Source organism: Alexandromys fortis, unplaced genomic scaffold (genome assembly GCF_014885135.2).
Source record: "Alexandromys fortis isolate MF-2015 unplaced genomic scaffold, M_Fortis_MF-2015_v1.1 scaffold_377, whole genome shotgun sequence".
NCBI lineage: Eukaryota > Metazoa > Chordata > Mammalia > Rodentia > Cricetidae > Alexandromys > Alexandromys fortis.
The window spans coordinates 218,626-228,938 of record NW_026068257.1 but is presented as its reverse complement, the minus strand read 5'-3'; positions in this window follow the sequence as shown (position 1 = coordinate 228,938).

Sequence of the window (10,313 nt, the reverse complement as noted above, 5' to 3'; positions counted from 1 at the left end):
GGAGAACTGTGGAAACGGCAAGGGGGTAGCAGTGATTGTGCTTACGATGGTGGCAGAATCAGGCTGCCTCTGCTTTGGGATGGTATGTGATAGTGAAAAAGATTCCTTCAAAGGAAAGTTCTCAAGAAGATTGAGGGCCGCGTCTGTTGCTCAGATTGCAGAGTGCTTGCTGGCATGAATGAAGCCCTGGGTTGAATCCCCATGTACACCCGAGGTGATGCCACACAGCTATAATCTAGCACTCAGGAAGTACAGGCAGGGGAATCAGAACTTCAAGGTCATCTTTGGCTGCATAGTGATTTCAAGACAAGCCTGGGCGACATGAGACCCTGAAAGGAGAGGGTGGGGGAGTAAGAAAGAAAAAAAGACAACTGACATCCTTCTAGCACTTGGGTCAGACCAGACAGCACCCTCATCCGTAATAACGAAACCCCACTCCTTCCTGTCATCACCCACTTCGTACAGAGAAGGAAACCGAGATTCAGAGAAGAGGAAATTGGCTCAGTTGTGTTTTCTTTACACCGAGTGCAAGATTAATCCCATGGGAGAGGAACAACCTCCAAATAGAAAAAAATGGCCACCAAGTCCAGCCATGAATCCAACCCAGGTGCAAATGAATCATCTATAAAATCAAATAAAAATCTAGACTAACATAACGACAGCCCTGACAGTCCCCTGGGTGAAGAACTCACCTGATTAATAAGCTGCGATTTTAAAAATTAGCTTCAGTTAAGATTTGTAGCCAGTCTTTTCGTAAGCAAAGCCAAGCAATCCCGGAAAGTGAGAATCAGACGTCACAGCTAGACCCGTGACGTTTTCCTGATGCGGCTCTTACAAAGGAGCACAGCCTGGTTAGCTATGACAGCCAGGTGCTGAGGTGCATGTGGAGGGGTGATTGTGTCTGAGATCGGGGAACGTGCTTATACACAAGCCTAGACGGCGCGGGGCTGCCCATAGTGCTGTACAGCCCTAGCCCCAGCCCTGGGGAGGCTGAGGTAGGAGGACCCAAGTTCCATGCCAGCCTGGGTGACTCTATACAACGAGACACTTTCTCAAAATGAAAGAGATAGTGAGAGATGGGGCAAGGCAGGGAGCCGCAATGCATAGGTGCCTCCTAATGAATGTATCATGGCATACTGTTTATAACAAATGTTTTGTTTATAAATACAAAGAATACACTTCAAAATAATAAACAGTACAGTGTGCCACTCCTCCCGGCTCTGGTGAGGATGGACTCCCATGCCTCAGGAACCATAAGCACAAATACACCCTTCCTTCTATAGGTTGCTGTCTTCGTTAAGGTTGCTATTGCTATATGAAACACCATGACCAAAGCAACTTAGAGAGGAAAGGGCTGATTTCACTCAGTTCCACATCTCGAGTTCATCATTAAAAGCAGTGAGGGCAGGAACTCAAGCAGGCCGGGAACCTGGAGGCCGCAGCTGATGATGGGGAGCCCAAGGAGGGGGCTGCTTACTGGCTCACTCCTCATGGCCTGCTTTCTTATAGAATCCAGGGCCTCAGGCTCAGGGGTAGCACAATGGGCTGGGTCTTCCCCCATCAATCACGAGACCCACACTGGAGCACCGGACTGAGCTCAAGGAGGAGCAGAAGGAGGGAAAATATGAGCAAAGAAGTCAGGACCACGAGGGGTGCACCCACCCACGGAGACAGTGGGGCTGATCTATTGTGAGCTCACCAAGGCCAGCTGGACTGCGACTGAAAAAGCATGGGATAAAACCGGACTCTCTGAATATGGCGGACAATGAGGGCTGCTGAGAAGCCAAGGACAATGCCACTGGGTTTTGATCCTACTTCATGTTCTGGCTTTGTGGGAGCCTAGCCAGTTTGGATGTCCACCTTCCTAGACCAGGATGGAGCGGGGAGGACTTTGGACTTTCCACAGGGCAGGGAACCCTGACTGCCCCTCAGACTGGACAGGGAGGGGGAGAGGAGTGGGGGGAGGGGGAGAGGAGAGGGAGGAGGGGGGAAAGGGAGACGGGGAGGGAAATGGGAGGCAGGGAGGAGGCGGAAATTTTTTTTTCAATAAAAAATTATATTTAAAAAAAAAGAAAATGCCCTCCAGGCTTGTCTGCAGCTCTGTCTTAGGGAGGCATCTTCTCAAATGAGGTTCCCTTCTCTCTGATGATTCCAGCTTGTGTCAAGTTAACATAAAACTAGCTAGTACAGCTGCCTTGGCCATAATGCCTTACACAGCAATGGAAAAGTTAACTACTACTACTACTACTACTACTACTACTACTACTACTACTACACACACACACACACACACACACACACAAAGGACAGGTAGGACATCACTACATGATAATAAAAAAAAAAAACACTTCAACTCTATTATAACCTATGAAAGCCCTATCCTATAGGTGGTCCCCTGTCAGCAAAAATGTCACCATACAGAAGTACATGAGCATATCAATATGGTTTTTTTAATTAAGGAGTGGCGTGGAAAGATGGCTCAGTAGTTAAGACACTTGTCCAGAGGACCTAGGTTGGGTTCTCAGCATCCACGTAGGAAGCTCAAAACCACCTGTTACTCTAGTTACAGTGTGCGCCTTTCTGGCCTTTGGAGGGACCTGTATGCACGCAGTACACATGTGTACACTCAGGCACATACACAGAAAATAGTAAATATTTTTAGAGATGAAAAATGTAAGATGAAACAAGGCAGTATTTTTATGGAAGAACTGAGAATCAAATAGAGCTTCCAGAAATGAAATACATTGTTACTAGAGAAAAATAAAGCAGTTAGCAGTTCAGGCAGCAGGAGGGGTAACTCGGTTAGATAACTGGCATGTCTTCATGTGGACTATACCAGTACTTTCCGGAGCACTGACACTATGAAATCATGGTGAGTTACAGATTCCATCTTAAAAAGCCAGCTATAGTGGCACACAGCCAACATGTAGGCAGCAGAGACATGTAGATCTCTGCGTGCAAGTTCAGCCTGCTCTGCATAGTTCCAGTCAAGACGATATAGTGAGACCCTGTCTCAAAAATAATATTTTTTAAATAATAAAACCAACTGGGCAGTGGTAGGACGTACCTTTAATCCCAGGTAACAGGAGGCAGAAGCAGGAGGATCTCTGTGAGTTCAAGGCCATCCTGGTCTACAAAGTGAGTTCCAGGACTGTTACACAGAGAAACCCTGTTTTGAAAAACCAAAATAATAAAATAATAAAATAACAACAACAACCAGGCAGTAGTGACACATGTTTTCAGTCCCAGCACTCAGGAGGCAGAGGCAGGTGGATCTCTGAGTTAGAGACCAGCCTGGTCTATAAAGCAAGTTCTAGTACAGCCAGGGTTACATAGAGAGAAACCCTATATTGCCAAAAAACAAAACAAAAAACCACCCCACATTATTTTTTTTAAAGGGACTGGAGATATGACTCAGTGGTTAAGAGTGCTGACTATTCTTACAGAGAACCTGGGTTCAATTCCCAGTACTTATATGGTGGCTCACAGCTGTCTGTGACCCCAATTCCAGGGATTCAGACACCTTCTCTTCTGGCCAGGCATATACAGACATATAAGCAGACAAACCGCCCATATACATAAAATAAATAAAAATTCAAAAAATAATGATTTAAAAACAACAACAATAATAAGCAAATATAGCCTCGTGGTGATTGTTTCAGTGCCCATAGAATGCTAACAAGTTATGCAGCTTTTGGACCAGTCAGTTTTGTCACTGTTGGCAAAAACATGGCAGCTTGTCAGAGTTCAGCAAAAAGATGTGCCCCACCTCCTTGCTCTCCAACAATGTGCAGGAGACTCATCACTAGAAGTTTGTCCCACTGGCCCCAGGCTCTGCCTCCTGCCCAGGGCCTCTCCATCCTCTTGGAAAGGAAGACCTGGAATCTGCTCCTTAACTCCCTGCCTGTACCCCCAGCAACCAAGATACTTCTAGAGCATGGGATTCAAGGAACTGAGACGTGAAGACATGCAAGTGTCCCTAAACGCATTCCACACCGCGGTGTTTGAATCATCGGGATTTTATCTCTGACCAAGTCAAATCTCAAGCACGGTCAGGCAAGATGACTGAACAACCACACGTCCTGGCAGGTGGGGCTTAGATGGGGTGAAAGGGATTCTAATCCTGAGGTATGAGGAATGGCCCTATTTTTTTCAACTGTAATAAAAAACAAGAACCTTGTTCCTCTACCCCCTCGCCCACAAAAAAAAAAAAAAAAAAAGTAACCCAGTTATTCGGGGGTTAAATGAGAAGCTGTATGAAAGGGTGTAGTGGAAAACATGTGTGATCAATAAGAACTGTGATCATTCTCCTATGTGCACGCCTAGGGGAAAAAAACATAACCACCAACCTGCTCTCCGCGCCCTTTGCGCCATTGCCTACACTCTCCATGAGTCTCTAACATATGCCTAGAATAGAGCCACTGGCCCTTTATGTGGCTAGCAAAGGCCCCTCTGTGGAGTGGAATGACTGAAGCTACAGCTTGCTCCCCTGCCACACCACACACACACACTGTTAAAATTCAGTTTGGACTGGTCTGCCTTTGCCTAGTCCCAGAAGGCCAAAGAAAAGAAATGGGTGGTGCAGTCCTATGTGCTAGGATGTCGGGTGGCCAAACTCAGGGTCAAGGAATAAAGAGAGGGCGGGTTCTCACTCCCTAGCCCTCAAACCTGGGATTTAGCGGCATTCCGTGCCCACCTTGCCAAGGCATTCTGTAATACAAGCATTCAAAGTCTGGTTTGAAGCTGAGTTTACTTCTAGACTTTGTTTCCAAGGTAGTAATGGAGTGACGGGCCTTGGGATTGGCCACCAGCTCAGTCAAGTGCTCTATGCTGCCCCATATGGACCACTCCGTCCTGGTCTAGACCTAAGACCAACTACATAGTTCATAGCACTTAGTGCAAAATTAAAGTACTGGGCCCTTTGTGAAAAACTGATGAAGATTTTTCTTTTCTTTTGTTTTTATATTTTTTGAGACAGGGTTTCTCTGTGTGGCTTTGGAGCCTGTCCTGGAGCTTACTTTGTAAACTAGGTTGGCCTTGAACTCATAAAGATCCGCCTGCCTCTGCCTCCTGAGAGCTGGGATTAAAGGTGTGCTCCACCACGATGGATTTTTAAACAGCGACAGTATTCAGCCAAGGAAGCTCTTTTGAACTGAGTCACAGGCCAAACACCCACAACACTAACCATGCCTAGACCATTTAGCACGGGAGTGACAGGCCATGACTGCACCTCCGTCCCCTTTATATAGTCAGGACGAATTGCCAACTGAAAGGTGTTCATGTTCTAGAGGGTAAGATACCTAGCCCAGGGCAAAGCCCAGGAGGCAGCCAGGAGGTAAGCCTGCAGGGCAGCTAGGATTTTTTCCCACTTGCTGGGAAAACAGCTCAGAGTACATCTCTGGGGACCAGTAAGGACCAGCGATGATGTCATTATGTGTGGAGACTCGTTTTGACCTTCCTTCTCTGGTTGTGTTTTTGTAGTTTTACACAGGATACAGAACCAGGCTCCCTATCGAACCGAAATCCCCCTGACACCCGAGGAGACCTAAGCAGCTTCCTAAATTGTCCAAAACTTCCAGAAGGTGTCATGGGTACTATGAAATCAGCCCTATGGGTAGTCTCGCCATGACTCAAACCTTGTGCCATGGGGATAAGATGGTCTGGGGTCGGCATGGGGCACTTCTTGGCACAGAGAGCTCACTCAGGAGATTTAGCTATTCTTAGTACTGTTCATGGGAAGCGCTTCAATTTCCTATTTTATTTGGTTGCCTTTGTTGCTCTGCCAGTGTGCATTGATCCAGTACTGCTGTCCTCCTTCAGTTGATACTGATGCTGTTTCAATAACAAAAATACCTGGACCACTCTGTGTTCTACCCCTTCCTCCAGACAGCCACAAACCTGCCATAAAAGGGAGAAGAATCTGGTTTGGGAAGTCTAACTTTTCCAGTATGTACCACCCAGGAAATACTCCTAACAGGTGTACCCCAACATAAAATTTGTAAGTATCTCTATATCTAGTATATGATTTTTGTAACAAAACTAGGATTGGGGCTGCTGAAATGGCTCCATGAGCAAGGCACTTGCTACTAAGCCTGTGGCCCTGAATTGAATCCCAGGAACTCAGGTTGTAGGAGAAAATTGACTCCAACAAGGTGGTATCTGACCCCTGCCCATATGGTGTGTTACATGTGCACCCACGTATATACACACACACAGACACACATAAATATATACATATTCATATACATATATATGCACACAAAAATAAATACACGTAAATAGATACACATATATGCACAAAGGAGTATAATTTTTAAAAGAAAAATAGATTTAAATTTACAGTTACAATTATAATGAGCACATAATAGTTGTGTTATAACTAAAGTTACAGATAAAATAAGCATTTGGCTCTTGCCAAAATAGTACTCTCGTGGGGAAAGAGCATTTTGATGGGATAGATTTCACTATGTTTTAAAACCATCTAACCTTTCTAAATTTGATTTAGAAGATTATTGCGTCTGGAAAGATTCCTTACAAAGATAGGTAGCCACAGTTGTTCTGTGGTTGGCAGCATGTCATGCAGCTCTTCAAAGATGTGCGTTAGGTCACCTCTGTGAGTTGCTAGCCTTCTGCCCAGGATCCGCTTGCTTGGGAGGAGGGGTAAGTGAGCCAGTTGGAAGATTTCTCACTTCTGCTAAAGCTTCACCCCTACAGTTATTCTTCCTTTTGAATGTTATTTTATTGTTGTACTGGGGATTGAACAGAGGGCTTTGCGTTTGCCAGAAAAATTCTCTTCTACTGAGCTATATGACTAGCCAGGTTTTGTCCCCTTACCTTTTTGACAGTCTCTGTTGTACAGACAGGCCTTGAACCCACACTGTAGCCCAGACAGACTGCCATTATGATCCTCCTGCCTTGGTCTCCCAAGCAGCTGGGGTTACGGGCCTGCAGAACCAGGCTCCAGCATAGAGCAGTCTCAGAACGTTTCCTCCTGAGTTGGTTTGAATGTGCACAGATGGCATTACTTTACACAGACCCCATGTCTCCTGCTGTTATATTATGTAACAGTAGCATTTCCAAACACCTCTTCCAACTTTTCAAAAACAAAACAAAACAAAACACCTCCAGGGGCTGAGCACAGGGCTCGATGGATAAAGCACTTGCCCGGCAAGCGTGAGGACCAGGATTCGAATCTCCAGAACTGCTGGAAAAGCCATTGCACCTATCTATTAGCTTAGCTTACCTGTGTCAAGATGGAAGGTCACACAAGGGTGAACAAGAGGAGAGCCTGCCTATAACAAGAGGGAGTAAGAGGACAGATGCCCAAGATGTCATCTGTCCACGACATATGTGCCACGGCAAGCCTGTACCCATACATACATGTCAAATACAAATGAACGTGCACACACAAATCACTTTCAGGGCTGGACATGCAGCTTGGGTGGTAGGTGGGGTACCTCTCCTAACATCTGTGAAGCTCTGGATTTGGTCCTTAGCACTGCATAAAACTGGGTGTAGGGACACATACCTGTCACTAGTATCTGGGAGGTAGAGGGGGGAGGATCCAGAGTTTAAGGTCATCCTTGGCTCCTTATGTGTTCAAAGTCACCCTGGGATATATGAGACCCTGTCTCAACAAAACAAACCTCTAAATAAATAAAAATAAAGACACCATATTTTTAAAAGAATCATATTTATATGTGTCAGCAACTTGAAGATTGCCATACACCTCAGCTTTCAAAAAGGAGTAATTCTCCTTTCCTATGAGCCGAGTTTACATTTTGGTAAATACATCCTGTGTGCCTTGCTACTGACACCCAGTTGTCGGCAGTGCAAAGGAAAGCAAATTTGGAACAAGCTACTGATTAAAATGCATAACTCATCTCCACGCAGGGTGGCTCTTACAAATACTTGGCCAAAACACTTTGGAGGTGACACTTCTCATTACCAAATGTCGTAAGAATTCTATGATTCTGCAATGCCTGTGTTTGTGCACTGATGCTTCAGGCTGTACTGCAGTCGCCAGTAAATGATGCAGCAAAGCAATCTCATTGGTGGGGCTCTAGTTGTATGCTTACATAGGGATCTGCTTCTGCACGCACAACCACACTCACTGGTCCAATATGGACTATCAGCACTATAGGAGAAACACGCTTCTTAGAACATTTATAAAATGAAGTCCCAGGGTTCTAACCCAGGAATCTTTGTTCATTTTTTTTTTTAATTATTTGGGAATCTCACATCATGCACCCCAATGGCACTCACTTCCCAGTCTCCCCATATCCACCTCCCATTGACCTTCTCTTCCCCGTAAAAAAGAAAGAAAAATTCATTTCGTGTTGTCCATATATTCACTGGAGCGTGGTCATCTTCCTAGTGGCCATCCCCCCCTCCCCCAGGGGAGAATGAGTCTTTCTCTGCCTGCATCTGCACCAGAAGCAATCAGCTGAGGAGAGGCATTGGGGGGGGGGGGCACTCTACTGAGCCCAAGGCAATGCAGGCAACCCATGCATCAGCAGGCAAGGGCCAGGGCCACCGACCCAGGAATCTCACTTTAGCTAAAGCAGGAACTTTAACTGTGAGGACATATCCATGACTTTTCCAAAGCATTACTTTTTAAGATGTATTTCTATTAGTTTTATTTATATGGGTGCTTTGCCTGCATGTAAGTATGTGTACCACATGCAAACCTGGTGCCCACATAGGTCAGGAGAGGGCATCAGATCCCCTGGAACTGGAGTTAGAGAGTACCGTGAACCACTATATGGATTTGGGGAAAAGAACCCAGTCCCTCTGAAAGAACACATGCTCTTAAGTCCATCAAAACATTTGTTGTAAAACAGTATGCCGTGACACATTCTGAAGAGCCTCATGCATCATGTGGGTTGTTTTTGTTTATTTTTCTTTTTGAGAAAGTGTCTCATTTTATAGAGTTACCCAGGCTGGCATGGAACTTGGGTCCTCCTACCTCAGCCTCCCCAGGGCTGGGGCTAGGGCTGTACAGCACTATGGGCAGCCCTGTTGCATTTCTTGGTTGGCCCACGGCGTCTAGGCTTGTGTATAAGCACGTTCCCTGATCTCAGAGACACAATCACCCAAGCGCTTGGCTGTCATTTCCCCAGCCCCAAAGCATCATTTTGTTTTGAGTTTGGTCCTGGGGATTGAACTCAAGAGCCTCTCACATTCTAAACGCATGCGCTACCCTTCCGTCCCACAGCATAGCTTGAATTAAAGACTCTCCCGCTGAGAACAAATTCGCTGGTACATTTCCCTCTTCAGTGGGACACACACATGCATGCAGAGTCACTCCATATTTCATAGCCGACACGAAGCAATAAATATTATAGGCTAAACATATCCAGTGTTTAGCATATAATTTCTTCTAATATCTGACTGTGCATTCCAGGCATTTTCCACCAGTGTAAAGAGCGAGTTTCTGCTTTCTTGGCTGCTGTGTGATTTCCCTTATTGCATTTAAACATGACGACACGTGGGGACGTTTTATCGCTACAAGAAGGAAACCTAAGTGAAGAGGTTGGGGGAGACAAAAATTAAAGCTCCTAAGTATTTGTCACATTTATGTCATATTTATGAGACTTTGATGAGACACGGAGCTCAGAGCCCTGGGATTTGAAACACTGCTCTGTAAAGTATAGTGACGATCAATATGGACCCAGTGCCTCCTTCTTCAATGTCCTGCTCCTCCATGTGCCATGATGTCACTAGTTTATGTCTGAAGGCACCAGCTGCGCATAAAGGGTGGGGCTGTGCAGTATCAGGGTGCAGATCAGTCTCTATCCAACACAGACTCCTGGGTTGGTCCAGGGTTATGCCTTGATGTTGGCTCTAATTAGATCATCATAGCTTGGATTTCATCATGTGGCTACAGGAGTTCTCCCTGTCGGTGACCAGCCAGCATTGCTGTTTGCCTTATCCTGTTAATTTATCTGACAACTTGTTGTCGGACACCTTTCAAATTTTGGTACAGCCAACTCTGTGACTTTAGGGGACAATCACCATAGCACATTAAAAGAGGACTCTGCCCCTAAGGAATATGGCATGTGACACCCGAGTAAGTTCACCAGCATCTGTCCACAAGTAAGACAGCTGGAAGGCAGCCAGGCGGTGGTGGCGCACGCCTTTAATCCCAGCACTTGGGAGGCAGAGGCAGGCGGATCTCTGTGAGTTCGAGACCAGCCTGGTCTACAAGAGCTAGAGTTCCAGGACAGGCTCCAAAACCACAGAGAAACCCTGTCTCGAAAAACCACAAAAAAAAAAAAAAAAAAAAAAAAAAAAAAAAAAAAAAGGTGAAA